This window comes from Syngnathus scovelli, chromosome 5 (assembly GCF_024217435.2).
Source record: "Syngnathus scovelli strain Florida chromosome 5, RoL_Ssco_1.2, whole genome shotgun sequence".
NCBI classification, from domain to species: domain Eukaryota; kingdom Metazoa; phylum Chordata; class Actinopteri; order Syngnathiformes; family Syngnathidae; genus Syngnathus; species Syngnathus scovelli.
In genome coordinates this window covers 11,765,001-11,781,880 of record NC_090851.1, presented here as the reverse complement: position 1 = coordinate 11,781,880, position 16,880 = coordinate 11,765,001, and the positions used below count along the sequence as shown (strand labels likewise).

The window sequence follows — 16,880 nt, the reverse complement described above, 5'->3', positions numbered from 1 at the left end:
ACATGGAAGCGCAATGTGTTGTGCTGGGTTCTTTTACAAGTAAAGACTGCTGCTTTGAGTTCACAGGGAGCCATGCTCTTTATTCACTGTACATAGAGGTTTTGAACTCGTATTGTAGTTTCAGTGTCGGAGTTCAAACTAGGCTTGCAGTTTCCGAATGCCATTCGTGATGGGTGCTGTAAAAAGTTCTTGGCTTAAACGATTGAAGTGCACATAAGAAAAAACAAACAAAAAAAAGAGCTTGAAGTGCACATAAGAAAAAGAAAAAGCTTACAGCCCCTGGTATTCCCAGGCAGTCTCCCATCCAAGTACTAACCAGGCCCGACCCTGCTTAGCTTCCGAGATCAGACGAGATCAGGCGTTCTCAGGGTAGTATGGCCGTAAGCCGTGAGGTGACCCAACATTTTGCATTTTATAGACACAATCGCCCCTGAAACTAGCGAGCAAGCCAACGAAGCCTTCAAAACTGCTTCGGCACATGGAGACCAAGCATCCTGCATTAAAAGACAAACCTTAACCACTTCGGGTTTCATTGTCTCCGATTACGCCTGGATGGGACCGGCTCGTTTCTGAGAAACAAGCTCGGTGCTCCCAATAATTCAACGTAATGGTGACTTTTATTTTTATGTGGTTTATATTTGTTTTTATGCCAGTCGTATCATTTTATTTAATCCTATTTATATATATTTATTATAAATGTAGTATTTATTTATATAGATTTATTGTTTATTTATATATATAAAGGCAGGTCCGCAAAAATTTTTCTGACGCGTAGCCGGTCCGTGGCGCAAGAAAGGTTGGGGACCACTAGTCTAAAAGAATCTGGCCGTAACTGGAATAGGGTTCTACGCGAATGCCCAACGGAAAAGTGAAGTGCACAAAACCTGCATTTGGCTGTATCAAAATAAATATCATGAAAAAGGTAAAAACACTACATGGAAGCGCAATGTGTTGTGCTGGGTTCTTTTACAAGTAAAGACTGCTGCTTTGAGTTCACAGGGAGCCATGCTCTTTATTCACTGTACATAGTCTGTCCTCTAGCGGTAAAAACGTGAACTGCAATGCTATGGCTGTCGCCACACAATGTAGGTATTAGATAAATTGTATATATATGTTATCATGCGTTCCCTAATGAGTACCTATTAATAAAGTTATTGCGCAGAATGCTTGCTGTTTCTTCTTGCAGACATCACCCAGTCCACAACAAGTCAAACGATGCTGTCTGGAGCTTCCTGACCTTCTCCAAGAAAGTTGTTGATGTCTGCACATGTCATTTTGTCTATGCACTCTTTTCACATGACTACTTTGTTTCCCATTGTATTTTGTCCTTGCACACTTTTCGTTTCTCATGGGATCCTGTCTGCGACTTCTAGTTTCACATAGAATCTCGTTTCTTCTCTCATGAGACAAAGCCCACGCTTTCCCCCCCACCTATCAGGGGCTAGTCTCACATTGTAGGTAGGGCATTCCTGAATAAAAAGAGAGGAGTGTAAACAAGACCTTTAGTGTAGTTGGATTGATGTAAGTCTGAATGCACTCCTCGCGAGAAAAGACTCAACATTCTGCCTCACTGGTTTTGTCTGCTGATCCTTTTGCTGATTCTGAACCTAACAGATTTTTGGGGGCTCGTCCGGGATCTCAAAAGACCTATTTCGGGGTTCCGGCCGACTTTTCGACGCAGGACAAGTCCTTGGCCAAGGCATATAGATAGAGAAACCCTTTTCACGGGGCTGTCTCGATCAGTCGGTTGGACGCCGGAGTGGTTGACGAGATCATCCGAGGAGAAGGCCCAGCAGACTGTGAGTACGAATCTTGATTCTGTTGAAAGTAATGAAAGTGCAGTGACAAGAGGTCACTTAAAACCTTGACAATTCTAGACCCTATCAAGTGCAATTAGAAACAGTTAAATTCCGCTGGGATGATGGAGTCCCCTGACTGATGAGTCAGTTAAATTCCATGGGAGAGCGGACCCATCTGTTTTCTAAAGAAGTACAGGTAATTTGGAGCAGTTAAATTCCGCTGAGGTGTCGTGGGGCCTCCTAGTTAACCTTCCTAATGTGTTAGCTTTCTGCTGCCATCTGGGGTGTTTTTTGTTTTTTTTTTAACTCTTGTTTAGCTGGTTTGGCTTCTTTATCAATGAAAAGATAGGTTTTATATCTACTTTGAGAAAAAGGCAAAAATAAGTTTTTCTTACACAATAGGAAGGTTAAAGAGTTTAGATTTTGTAAAGATCCACGGGAGGGCGGACTCCCCTGCTTGCCTGTGAGACGATAAGGATGCGCATTGTGTGTGTGTGTGTGTGTGTATGGTTTGACTGAGAGTGATCTCATTTGAGCTCTCCTTTATGTAAACAGTGGTTTTGTGTAAAAGCAGAGGAAAGGAGACTTACCACTCATTGAATATTTTACCACTGTCCGGTGAATAAAGTTGGCTTTAGGACACTGTAGGTGCCATTCGAATTGCCAACTCCGAAATTTAGAGAAATAAACCATGGGAAAATCAAATAGCAAACAAAAGCCGCTACCCCGACATGAATTGAAATGCAATGGGTCGGCACCGACAATATAAAATATCTTGACAAATGCATATTTTGGACAGAGGGGATTGCATTATGTGACGTGGCGGTGGCGAGGCTCTCCGCACTTCAGTTGCTCCCCCCACCCTTGTTATCAGCTGGGAAGATTGTCATGTCTATGTTGTGGGCCCGTGTGTTTGTTTCTGTGTATGTTTGTCTTTGTGTATCAGTTCGTTATAAAGGTTGGAATTGCGTTAAATTGGTGCACGAAAGCGGTGTGCTAGACAATGGTTTATCAGATTTGCATTGTTAAATGTAAAAATTAGAAATGATAGAATAATCTGAGGGTTGCGGTCAGAAACTCGTCCAACGAGGAGAGTGCCCAGCCCTCATAAAAATGTGAGAGTAGGAGAGAACATACATTGTAGTATTGGATAAAATTAAATTATTGATTCGTTATGACATAAGACTATACAAGGACACATGTAAGGACAAGTCAAAGATTTGAAACACTTAGAGTTAAAAACAACATTGCAAGGGGGGCACTTTTTGTAAGGGAACGGACAGTACAGCCAAGTGCGTAGCGACGGACTTTATTGGAGAAGGGGATGATGGGAACAGCGGGCGCTGGAGCGGCGATCGGGCTGGAGAGGACAAACGATTCTGCGGGGGTTCCAAGTAGTCAAGCGGGTCCGTAGCTTCGGGACTGATGAGCAAGGCAGCATCAAGGGACAGACTGACACTCAGGTCTGCGCTGGCGGCGCTGATATAGTGCTGTCCATGAGCCCGTGGCAGGTGACGGCGATTCCATTGACAGGGGGGCGTGGTCCTGTCGCCGGTGACACCAGCACGTGACAGAACCCCCCCCCACAAGGGACGGCTCCCGACGTCCCCAGGAACCAAAAACAACACAAAAAAAACAAAAAAGGAAGGCAATTCCCCGGGCGACCAGGTGGGGGGGTCAGCACACCGCCGAAACGTCCGACACCTCGCCAGACGCAGGATCGACGGACGCGGGAGCAGAAGACCCCGGTACCGGCGGGCAAGACCTCCCCTCGTCCCTCCTCGGGCGCCCGCGCCGAGGACCCGGTTGGTCCGGATGGCAGCGATGGAACTCCGTGATGAGCGAACGGTCGAGTATTCAGCGGCTCGGAACCCAGGAGCGGTGCGCGTCGTCATAACCCTCCCAGTCCACGAGGTATTGGAGACCACGACCGCGCCGCCGCGATCGGAGCAGGGAGCGGACAGCGTAAGCCGGGCCCCCCTCAACGAGCTGGGGCGGCGGCGGCGGAACGGGCGCCGGCGCCAACGCGCTCTCATGGATGGGCCGCACACGGGACACGTGGAACGTGGGGTGAACCTTCATGGACTCTGGAAGGAGAAGACGGACTGCGGCCGGGCCAATCACCTTCTGAATAGGGAACGGTCCAACAAAGCGGGGCGCCAGTTTGCGGGATCCTGCTCGCAGCGGCAAATCCCGCGTCGAGAGCCACACACGCTGCCCCACTCTGTACTCCGGAGCCGGTGTCCGGTGCTTGTTCGCCTGGCGGGCGTAGCCTGAAACAGAGCGGAGAAGAGTGACCCGGGCCCTCGCCCAGGCGCGATGACAACGGCGGACACAAGCCTGGGCCGACGGGCACGCCGCACCACGCTCCTGGTGGGCGAACAAGGGTGGCTGGTACCCGAAGACGCAGTGGAAAGGCGAAAGTCCAGTAGCCGAGCTGGGGAGGGAATTGTGAGCGTACTCTACCCAGGGAAGCTGTTGGACCCACCCGCGCTGGTCCCCGGCGGCCATGCATCGGAGAGACCTGCCCAGTTCCTGGTTCAGGCGCTCCGCTTGACCGTTGGACTGAGGGTGAAACCCCGAGGAGAGGCTGGCCGTGGCGCCGAGGAGTCGGCAGAACTCCGTCCAGAAGGTGGAAGCGAATTGAGGTCCTCGGTCTGACACGATGTCCTGTGGGAGACCGTGGTGGCGAAACACCTCCCGCACCATGATGGACGCCGTCTGCTTCGCAGATGGGAGCTTAGGCAGAGGGATGAAATGCGTCATTTTGCTAAAACGGTCCACCACCGTGAGGACCACCGTGTTTCCCTCAGAGGGGGGGAGGCCCGTGACAAAGTCGATCGACAGGTGAGACCAGGGACGCTGGGGGACCGGCAAGGGTTGAAGCAGCCCGGCCGGAGGACGAGTAGACGTCTTGTAGCGGTTACAAATTGAGCAGGCTCTGACGTAATCGCTGGTGTCCACTTGCCAGGTGGGCCACCAGAAACGCTGTGCCACCACGTACCTCGTGCGTGCCGCGCCGGGATGACAGGCCAGGCGTGAGTCGTGCGCCCATTGCAGCACGGACGACCGCAGACCTTCAGGGACGAACAGGCGACCCTCCGGGCAGTTGCTGGGGCCGGGTTGATCGCGTGATGCGGCTTCCACTTGGCGTTCGATCTCCCATGTAAGAGCCACCACCCGAACTGAGCTCGGGAGGATAGTGGGAGGCGGACCCTGTCCCTCCTCCCCCCCAGGAAACAAACGCGACAGGGCGTCCGCCTTCGCGTTACGGGAACCCGGTCTATAGGAAAGAGAGAACTCAAACCGGTCAAAGAACAGAGCCCACCGTGCTTGTCTTGCGTTCAGCCTCTTGGCCGATCGCAGATACTCCAAGTTGCGGTGGTCGGTCCAGACGATGAACGGAGTGGTGGCGCCCTCCAGCCAATGCCGCCACTCCTCCAAGGTCAACTTGACGGCGAGGAGCTCCCGATTCCCGATGTCATAGTTTCGTTCCGAGGCCGACAGACGGCGAGAAAAGAAGGCGCACGGGTGGAGGCGATCGTCTTGGTGGCTACGTTGAGACAGCACCGCCCCGACACCCACGTTCGAGGCGTCCACCTCTACCACGAACTGTCTGTCGGGATCGGGAACCCTGAGGATGGGAGCGGATGTGAACCTCCTCTTAAGCTCCTGAAATGCCCGTTCTGCCCGTTCCGTCCATTTGTACGGGGAGGCGGGGCTGGTAAGGGAGGTGAGGGGCGCGGCCACTGTGCTGTATCCACGGATAAAACGGCGATAAAAGTTCGCGAACCCTAAGAACTGTTGCAGTCGCTTGCGTGTTTCGGGAACAGGCCATGACGTGACCGCTTGCACCTTCCCAGGGTCCATCTCGATGGATCCCTCACGCACCACATAGCCGAGGAATTTGACAGAGGAGGCGTGGAACTCGCACTTCTCCGCCTTCACGTAGAGCGAATTCTCAAGGAGACGGCGCAGCACCGCCCGTACATGCTTGATGTGCTCAGGGAGCGAGCGTGAGAAAATGAGGATGTCGTCTAAATAAACGAACACAAATTTGTCCAGCATGTCTCGTAGCACGTCATTAATCAGTGACTGGAAAACCGCTGGGGCGTTGGTGAGCCCAAACGGAACCACCAAGTACTCGTAGTGTCCGCTCGGGGTGTTGAAAGCCGTCTTCCACTCGTCTCCCTCCCGGATGCGGATTAGGTGGTAGGCGTTGCGAAGATCCAGCTTGGTGAAAATGGTGGCTCCCTGAAGGCTCTCGAAGGCGGAAGACAGAAGAGGCAGAGGGTATCGGTTCTTCACAGTGATCTCGTTTAGTCCCCGGTAGTCGATACACGGGCGTAGCGTGCCCTCCTTCTTCTTCACGAAGAAGAACCCCGCTCCCGCAGGTGAAGAGGACGGTCGTATGATACCGGCTGCCAGGGACTCCCGGATGTATTCCTCCATAGCCCGGCGCTCAGGAGCGGACAGGGAGTAGACGCGTCCTTTGGGAGGGAAGGTGCCGGGTAACAGCTCGATAGCGCAGTCGTAGGACCGGTGTGGAGGAAGAGAAGTGGCCCTGGCTTTACTAAAAACCTCCTTGAGCTCGTGATAAAACGCTGGGACATTGGGGATGTCGGGACTGTACCTCGGCGGGGCTCTGCTGAGTGGGCTGGTGGCCGCCTTCAGGCACGCCTGATGGCAGCGTTCGCTCCACTGCCGAACAACCCCCACCTCCCAGTCCAGCACCGGGTTGTGCTGCCGCAACCAAGGGTGCCCCAGTATGAGCTGCTGTCCTGGGAGGGAGAGAAGAAAAAACTGGATGGTCTCGTGGTGATTGCCCGAGAGCAGTAACTTAATTGGTTCCGTCACGAAAGCCACCTCGCCGATCAGACGGCCATCAATGGCACGTGCGGGAATAGACGGGCTCAGAGGGAGGAAGCCGACACCCCACTTGCGTGCCAGGCTAATGTCCATGATGTTCCCCTCCGCGCCGGAATCCACCAAGGCCGCCACGTTCTGGTCGCCCGCCGCGAGCTGGACGCGTGCCTGTAGCGTGAGCGTGCTGGGGCTGGGAGAGCCGGTGCTGGTCGAGCTCACGCGGATCCCCCGACGCCGCGTGAGCTCCGGCCTCTTTAACGGGCACCCCGCTACCCGATGGCCCCCCTCCCCACAGTAAAAACACAAGCCCAGTGAGGGGCGTCGACGGTGCTCCTCCGAGGGAACCCGAGCCCCTCCCAGATCCATGGGCTCGGCGGGTGGTGTGGTTGGCGGGTCCCCAGCAGACGGAGGAATGTGACCACACGGGTTTCGCGGGGACCTCCTCTCCCGATCGCGCCGCCGCGTCTGGATCCGCCGGTCTACTCGGGCCGCCAAGTCCATCGCGCCCCTCAGGGTTCGCGGGCGATCGTACGCAACCAGTCCATCTTTCATGTACTCAGCGAGTCCGTTTAGGAAGGTGCTAACGAGCGCCGGCGTGTTCCATCCGCTGCTGCCGGCCAACGTCTGGAACTTAAGGGCGTACTCTGCGACCGATCGGCTACCTTGACGCAGCGTCGCCAGTTCCTCGGCGGCGTCCTCGGCGGCGGATCCCAGGTCGAACAGGCGGAGCAATTCCTCCACAAAGGCGTCGAAGGAATCGCAAGCCGGGGCCATCCTTTCATATTCGGCCAGGCTCCACAGCCGCGCCTCGCCCGTGAGGTGGGTTAGGACGAACCCGACCTTGGCTGATTCCGACGAAAACGTGATTGGCTGGAGGCTGAACATTATGCGGCAGTTCGTCACGAATGCCCTCACGTGCTTGGGATCGCCGTTAAACTTCTCGATGTTGCCAAGGCGGGGCTCCGGGACGTCCACGAGCGTCCTGGCCTCGGCAGACGAGCGGTGCGGGGGTACCGTGACAGCCGGGGACGCAGCCACCGACAGTTTCTGGAGGGCTTGGGCCATCTCCTGCTGCTGTAGCTGTTGCTGCTGACCAACCTTGATCAGGTGCCGGATGTCGGCAGACAGGCTGCTGACGGCGGTCTCGGCTCGCTCCAGTCGACTCAATGCCGTCTCGTCGTTCGCTGGCTGCATAGCGTTGGTCAGTCTGTACTGTAAGGGAACGGACAGTACAGCCAAGTGCGTAGCGACGGACTTTATTGGAGAAGGGGATGATGGGAACAGCGGGCGCTGGAGCGGCGATCGGGCTGGAGAGGACAAACGATTCTGCGGGGGTTCCAAGTAGTCAAGCGGGTCCGTAGCTTCGGGACTGATGAGCAAGGCAGCATCAAGGGACAGACTGACACTCAGGTCTGCGCTGGCGGCGCTGATATAGTGCTGTCCATGAGCCCGTGGCAGGTGACGGCGATTCCATTGACAGGGGGGCGTGGTCCTGTCGCCGGTGACACCAGCACGTGACACTTTTTATCAAAAGGACACCAAGTAAAGTATTAAGTAGTGGGCATTCGTGATTGGGATTGAATTAAGGATAAAATTAGGTCAATGATTAGAAATCAATGGTGCTCTACACAAAAAGGCTTAAATTTTAATGGGGAAATATTTGGAGTACTGACCCTCTCTCTGCACGTTGTTGGTTTACATAGGTCATGGGCCTAGTTTATTTGGTTTTGATTGTGGTTTGGGTTTATTTTGTTTATTGTTAAGGTGTTCTTGTTATTCTCTTATCCCCTGCATTACAAATGTCTTCTTGATGCAGATAGGTTAACAGGCTGGGACTTTAGTGAGGAGATAATTTGTCGATTGATGGGGGTTAGTAATTGTCCAAATTCTAGTCACATGTTTTGAGGGACCACAGCAACAACATTATATTTCATTTCCAGGCCATTATTTGGTATGATATGACAATGTCTAGCTAAATAGACTGTTCTATCAACAAAATGTGAGAGTGAAGGAGGAGGGTTGATTTGTAATCTGACATTTGGGTCCCATTTTGAAGAGTCTCTGCAGGAGCATAGATTGTTTTTGTTTGTTTATTTTTAAAGATATATTTAACAGTTTATCTCGGTGCAGTAAGGATATAGCAATTTTGCAGGACTTAAAATTAAAAATTAAAAAGCAAAATTACATTCTCATTTTCCCAGATGAGAGGAAAATCTAAAGATAAGGAAGACAAAGAAAAGATAAGAAAGAACTTGCTGTTGCACAGACAGGAAGATGATGACACAGTGTCAGCACGAGCTCGCTTAAAAACCGCAGCTGAGAATGTGATGAATGGAGATGAGAAAAATGATCAAATTACAAAGACAGATGTTGGCAAAGCGAACCACCCTTTCCGTCTTTGTACCCCAAATTAAACAACTCATTGCTTCCTATAATTTGAGAGGTGATGAAGTACAACAGGTTTTCATGGCATCCTTAACCAAACATTGGGCAAGCGTTAAAGACACCTGGAGTCCTTTTGATCTCCAGGGCCGTCCATTGGAATATAACGAGGTGCCATTACAAATACAAATTGACCAACTATTGCAGGATAGAAATAATATTTCAACGTAGAGCAAATTACACAGACATTGGCCGGACTAAACAAAAACAAGATAAGTTGTTTGAAGACTTTAGACACAGACCAGAAAGAGTGTTCAACTGATGTCTATGATCAACAACTCAAAAATGCTCTACATGCAAATTTGCGACCAGTATTATGTCGACAACGAATAAATTCAACAATTTTTTTCCCTATAAAATGGTGCCGTTTGGGGTTTGAAGTACATAGTCGCTTCAAAGGAGGAAAAGCATGATTTAAGATACGCGATTGATCAATGAGAAGGCCCTTGTGCCAGGGGTGTCAAACTCATTTGTTCGCGGGCCGAGGTTTAGTCATGGCTTCTTTTGGAGGGCCGGTATGACTGTCATACCCGAGTAGATGTGTGAGCGCCTCATATTGTGGGGGCTGCGGAACAAGCTGACGAGTACCTCGCTTTCAAATCAGACAAGTAAAAACTGGTCTGATATTTGAAATTTTACATATTACTAAAAGTGAAGATAATTTGCGATTCGAGTGATGGCACATGTATATGAAGCACAATTTGACACCTGTGCCTTATACAAAGGTAAAGTTGGATTGGAATTTGATGAAACGGATATGGACATCCACATATTCCATTAGAGTTTAAATTGCTTGCAATGCAATTGCGAATTAGTTAACACCTGTGTGGTTGATTGAGTGAGTGAGTGAGTGAGTGAGTGAGTGAGTGAGTGAGTGAGTGAGTGAGTGAGTGAGTGAGTGAGTGAGTGAGTGAGTGAGTGAGTGAGTGAGTGAGTGAGTGAGTGAGTGAGTGAGTGAGTGAGTGAGTGAGTGAGTGAGTGAGTGAGTGAGTGACTTTTCTGTCGCCTGCACGTCATCTTTCCTGCATGGCTACGTTGCTGTCTCAGCTGCATCTGACTGTTGAAAGATGCACGACACTCATTCCTGCCACTCTCATTCCCCTTCCTGACGACGGCGAATTCCATGATTGTGTCGATGCTGCCCAACAAATTGCAAAGGCTCGGCCTGATTTGGAAGATACGCCTCTGCCAGATGGTCATGTGGTTTTTGTTGATGGGTCTTCTAAGAAAAATGAATCTGGTGTGACCCTTACTGGGTATGCCATTGTTACTGCCGACGTGGTTTTGGAGGCTGCTAAACAGCCATCCAATATGTCTGCACAGGCCGCTGAGCTCATTGCTTTGACTGGGGCCTGCAAATTGTTTGCAAACAAATCCGTCACTATCTGGGCTGATAGTCATGTATGCTTTTGCTACAGTGCACGTTTTTGCTCAGCAGTGGAGCAACCGTGGCATGATAACTTCTGCAGGGAAGCCCGTCGCCCATTCCACATTACTGACTCAATTTTTGGACGCTGTCCAGCTACCTTTAAAGGTAGCGGTTTGCAAGTGTGCTGCTCACACTGCGTGCTCTGATCCTGTTTCTCTCGGTAATGCTTTTGCTGACAAATCCGCGAAGGCCGCTGCAGAAGGCCTGCTCCGTGTCCTCTCGTCTCTCACAGCTCATGATTCGATGTCACACATCTCCCCTGATGTGTTGCTTGACATGCAGTCTCAGAGCCCCTCCCAGGAACGGCTCTCTTGGGAAAAACGGGGTGCAACTAAAAACACTGTTGGTCTTTTTGTGTGACCTTTGGGCAAACCTGTCTTGCCTCATAACTTGTTCAAATGGGCTGCTATTTCGAGTCATGGGGTCACCCATGTCTCGACGGGGGGTATGGTGAAAGAAGTTGAGGCTATTTATACAACATACGGCTTTGCAGCTTTTTCAAAACAATTTTGCAGAGCGTGTTTGATCTGTGCTAAACATAACCCACAAGGCAATTTAAGACCTCAGAGAGGGAAATTCCCGACTCCATTGTATCCGTTTCAGACAATACATATGGATTATATCCAATTACATAAATGTGAAGGGAAAGAATATTGTTTGGTCATAATAGACGCATTTTCTAAATGGGTAGAAACATTTCCTACCAAACATGCTGATGCAGTCACAGTGGCAAAGGCCTTATGCAAAGACATCATTCCAAGATACGGTATTCCAGAAAAAATTTACAGCGACAATGGTCCACATTTTGTAAATCAGATAGTGCATAACATTGGGAGAATGTTCCACATAAATCTAAAGAACCATTGTTCCTATCGTTCACAATCAGTTGTTGAGAGATCTAACGCGACTATAAAAAACAGATTAAAGAAATGTATGGAAGAAACCAAACGACCATGGGCTCAGTGCTTAGACCTGGTCAAAATGTACATAAATATTACAAGTACAACAGGGCTAACTCCCTATGAAACTATGTTTGGAAGACCTTACAGGCTTCCTCAGTTCAAGACCACATGGGAGATCCCCGAGGAAGCCACGTTAGCTGATTACATGAGTAAATGTTGGAACGTCAAAAGAATCTAACCAATAACACTGATGATGAACCCATTTCTCCGCAGGAAGACCCCAAAGTGGTACCGGGAGACTGGGTTTTGATCAAGAGTATCAAGAGGAAGAATTGGCATTCACCCAAGTGGGAAGGTCCCTTTTTGGTACTACTCACGACACCTAATGCTTTGAAAATAGCCGAACGCAACACGTGGATTCATTTATCTCATTGTAAAAAGGTGATCTCTGTAGACCCAACCTAAAGTACGGAAGGTGAGCAAAGTCTGGTAATAGTGCCTGATCCTGGTGCCAAGATCCAGGGTTGACACGAAAGCTAGCAGAAGCCAATTTCCAAGACACCAACCCGAAGCTCAGGGTGTTGACTCTGAGGAGATCCAAAAACATGAGCATTAGAGAGTCATTTGGTGAGTGCTTTAATCAGGCTGTGGCCTGCGCTAAGTCTGCCATGTGTTTTTGGTTGCTTTTGCTGGTTTGTGTTACCATTGTGTTTTTTCGGGGGTTATTTTATTTGGAGGGATAGAGTACCATGAGCCTCGAACATTCTTCTCTCAGGCAGCTACCAACGCTAATTCTAATCGATATGGCTCATGGGGAGAAATTGCTAGACATAAGCGCGACACTAAATCCCCTTTTGATCGTGTTGTTTGTGTTCCAGGAGCCGTCTGTGTTCCAACTTGCATACCATGGCTTTTGTCTTGGACTTACAATAAGTCATTAATGTTTACTGTGGCTCCTAATACATCTTCTTCTATTATTTTACCTATGAAGAGTTTGAAAGGTTTCGAAATGGTCACCCCGCTCTCTGGTTCCAGTGAAGAGGCTGTGTTCTTTGCTAAACGAGTGACTTTGAAAAATCAGGGCAAAAGCCTCCTTTTGTCTCTTACACTCACTGATGGTCAAATTCTTCCTCCAAATGCCACCTTGTTTAACACTTCTTGTTGGGGTTTTCAGCTGTCGGCTTGGTCCTCTGGAATCGATCCTCGCTTTCCTATTGCTATTTGCCTTAATGAAACAATGTCGATCGCTGACCGTCCCGTTACAAATGATTACACCCTGTCAGCAGGAGCAAAAATCACAAGTATGCTCCTCACTGATGTAGACAGCTACTTTGTAGCCTCCACAGGAATAAGCGGTCAAACCAACAACTGGCTTCTTCTGGCTGAGCAGGCCGCAAAGATGGCTAACACCAGTTGCATTGCATGCATGGGTCCAAGACCTCTTTTGAAAATCATACCTGCAAATATAGTTCCTAAGTGTGCTGTTGCTTTAATGTAAAACTCATCCATTTCACCCACTCATGATTGTTTTAAATGTGATAAGGTTTACCCTGTTGCCTCTATGACAAAGTATAAACCCCTTTTTTTTCGTTCTATGTAGCTAAGGGTAATTTTACTTGCATTAGATTACCTGGTACCGGTGAGAAGCTCGGCGCTCTACCTACTCCATGGTGTGGGTCCATGACCAATGTCACTGCCCCTTTTTTGCCCATTGCTCGTAGTGATATTTGGTTTTGGTGTAATAGTAACAAACTTTATGATAGGTTGCCTTTCAACAGCTCCGGAATTTGCGATTTGGTAACCCTATTGCTACCTGTTCATTTGATGCCGATGTCCTCTTATGATCGAACATCTTTTGCTAAGTCCGTGGTTCCCGTATTCTGGCCGAGAACGAAACGAGACGCCGAATGGCGGGGCGCGGCTAATCCAATGTAGATAGACGCCATTGGTGTTCCCAGAGGAGTACCGGATGAGTATAAACTGGTGAATCAGATAGCAGCTGGTTTTGAATCCGCCCTGTGTTGGTGGTGTACTATTAACAAAAATGTTGACAGGATTAACTACGTCCATTACAACGTGCAGAGGCTTGGAAACTGGTCCGAGGCGGGTTTCAAGGCGGTCCACTCCCAACTGGCCGCTACTTCCCTCATGGCTTTCCAGAATCGAATGGCCCTTGACATGCTACTCTCAAAAGAGTGCGGTGTCTACGCCATGTTCGGTGAGCAATGTTGCACGTTTATTCCGAATAATACTGCAGCCGGCGGAAGCCTGTCCCAGGCCCTTGAGGGCCTGCGGACCTTGAACGGGAAGATGAAGGAGCACAGTGGGGTGAACACAGAGGTTTGGACCGACTGGTTGAACGTGTTCGGAAAGTACCGCACCCTGGTTTCCTCTGCCCTGGTCTCCATTGCCGTTTTCTCTGCCATTTTGACCTTGTGTGGATGTTGTTGCATTCCTTGTCTCCGATCCCTAATTAACAGGCTAATTACAACTGCTATCTCTCCACCAGCTGAGACTTTCCCGTTGCTCCAAAGGGATGACCTTTCGATCGACGCGGGTTCCTTCTCTAGTGACGACCCGGTCGGTGACTCTATTGTGGTAAACCTGTCCGGTTTGTTTCTTGACCCTAGCTTTGCCGATTATGACTCAGTTTCCTCCTGAGTGTAAGTTAGTTCTTGCGAAATGTGATCCCTTGGCTGAAAATCTTTTTGAAGTGGCCATATGGGTGATGAGTTGTTTTCCGGGAACTTATGATAAAACAGGGAGGAATTGTTAGATAAATTGTATATATATGTTATCATGCGTTCCCTAATGAGTACCTATTAATAAGGTTATTGCGCAGAATGCTTGCTGTTTCTTCTTGCAGACATCACCCAGTCCACAACAAGTCAAACGATGCTGTCTGGAGCTTCCTGACCTTCTCCAAGAAAGTTGTTGATGTCTGTCACGGTCGGGTGTGGCATGGAGCAGGACGACCAAGTGCAGCTTGGACCAGGGTTTATTGAAGCAACTCAAAATACAGACTCGGTAAACTGACATGACTTAAACAATAACTTGACTGACTGACCGGGACGTGGAACAAGAAGACAGCAGGACATGACGGCACCAAGACAGGACGACAACACCGAACGACAGCAACCAAAACCAAAACCAATGATCCGACAGGGAGAGAGGGGCAGACAGGACTTTTATACAAGACAGGTAACGAGAGGCAGGTGGGAACAATCACACTGATCATGGGCACACAGGAGGGGAGGGGCGAGCACACAGACAGAAACCAAGACAACAGACACATAGTGGAGCAGTTGGGGACGAGACGTGACAGAACCCCCCCCCACAAGGGACGTCTCCCGACGTCCCAAAAAAAAAAAAACTAGGGGAACCGAACCGCACCGCACTCGGGCGGCGACTTGGGGAACCGAACCGCACCGCACTCGGGCGGCGACTTGGGGAACCGAACCGCACCGCACTCGGGCGGCGACGTGGGGAACCGAACCGCACCGCACTCGGGCGGCGACGTGGGGAACCGAACCGCACCGCACTCGGGCGGCGACTTGGGGAACCGAACCGCACCGCACTCGGGCGGCGACTTGGGGAACCGAACCGCACCGCACTCGGGCGGCGACTTGGGGAACCGAACCGCACCGCACTCGGGCGGCGACTTGGGGAACCGAACCGCACCGCACTCGGGCGGCGACTTGGGGAACCGAACCGCACCGCACTCGGGCGGCGACTTGGGGAACCGAACCGCACCGCACTCGGGCGGCGACTTGGGGAACCGAACCGCACCGGACTCGGGCGGCGACTTGGGGAACCGAACCGCACCGCACTCGGGCGGCGACTTGGGGAACCGAACCGCACCGCACTCGGGCGGCGACTTGGGGAACCGAACCGCACTCTGGCGGCAATGCGGGGACAGATCCGCACTCTGGCGGCGACTGCGGGGACAGATCCGCACTCTGGCGGTGACTTCGGGGACAGAACCGCACTCTGGCGGCGTTTTCGGGGACAGATCCGCACTCGGGCGGTGACTTTGGGGACAGATCCGCACTCGGGCGGTGACCTAGGGGACAGAGCCGCACTCGGGCGGTGACCTAGGGGACAGAGCCGCACTCGGGCGGTGACCTAGGGGACAGAGCCGCACTCGGGCGGTGACCTAGGGGACAGAGCCGCACTCGGGCGGTGACCTAGGGGACAGAGCCGCACTCGGGCGGTGACCTAGGGGACAGAGCCGCACTCGGGCGGTGACCTAGGGGACAGAGCCGCACTCGGGCGGTGACCTAGGGGACAGAGCCGCACTCGGGCGGTGACCTAGGGGACAGAGCCGCACTCTGGCGGTGACCTAGGGGACAGAGCCGCACTCTGGCGGTGACTTGGGGAACAGAACCGCGCTCGGGCAGCGACTTGGGGAACACAACCGCACACGGGCGGCGACCTGGGGAAACAGAACCGCACTCCGCGGAAACTCGGGGAAACACAACCGCACTGGAGCGGCGACTTGGGAAGTCTGTACCGCGATCGGCGGCCACTCACAAAGTCCGTACAGTGATCGGCGACATTCGGAAGGCGGGACTGTGCGCGGCGGCAAAAGCCATCACGCGCCGCAGCAGTGGGAGTGGAGCCAGGGACGATCGCGGGTCCGACGCAGCTGGCTTGGATGTCTGGCGACGTTCGCGGGTCCTGCGACGCTGGGGTGGAGCCCGATGGCGGCCGTGAGTCTGATGACGCCGGGAGGCACTCGAACGGCGGCCGTGGGTCCGGCGTCGCGGCACCAGAGTCCGATCGCGGCCGCAAAGCCGCTGGCGCCAGAAGCACTCCGATGGCGGCCGCGGGTCCGGCGTCGCGGCAGCGAAGTACGACGACGGTCGCAGAGGCGATGGTGCCGGGAGGAACTCCGATGGCGGCCGTGAGTCCGGCGTCGCTGGAGCAAGATCCGATGGCAGCTGCAAGCCCATGGCGCTGGAACAAGCTCGGACGACGATCGGGCGTCGCAGCGGGAGCTGGTGGTGGAGGGGGGTCCAAGCGCTGGTCGTTGTGATGGTCGGATCATTCTGTCACGGTCGGGTGTGGCATGGAGCAGGACGACCAAGTGCAGCTTGGACCAGGGTTTATTGAAGCAACTCAAAATACAGACTCGGTAAACTGACATGACTTAAACAATAACTTGACTGACTGACCGGGACGTGGAACAAGAAGACAGCAGGACATGACGGCACCAAGACAGGACGACAACACCGAACGACAGCAACCAAAACCAAAACCAAAACCAATGATCCAACAGGGAGAGAGGGGCAGACAGGACTTTTATACAAGACAGGTAACGAGAGGCAGGTGGGAACAATCACACTGATCATGGGCACACAGGAGGGGAGGGGCGAGCACACAGACAGAAACCAAGACAACAGACACATAGTGGAGCAGTTGGGGACGAGACGTGACAAT

General features: G+C 51.9%; 1 non-coding gene across 1 annotated transcript; it reads right to left on the bottom strand.

The window, feature by feature from the left end:
- Positions 1–267: 267 nt before the first annotated feature.
- Positions 268–386, bottom strand: LOC125969709 (5S ribosomal RNA). Its single transcript, XR_007481703.1, has one exon. It is a non-coding gene; the product is annotated as a 5S ribosomal RNA (ribosomal RNA).
- Positions 387–16,880: the final 16,494 nt, after the last annotated feature.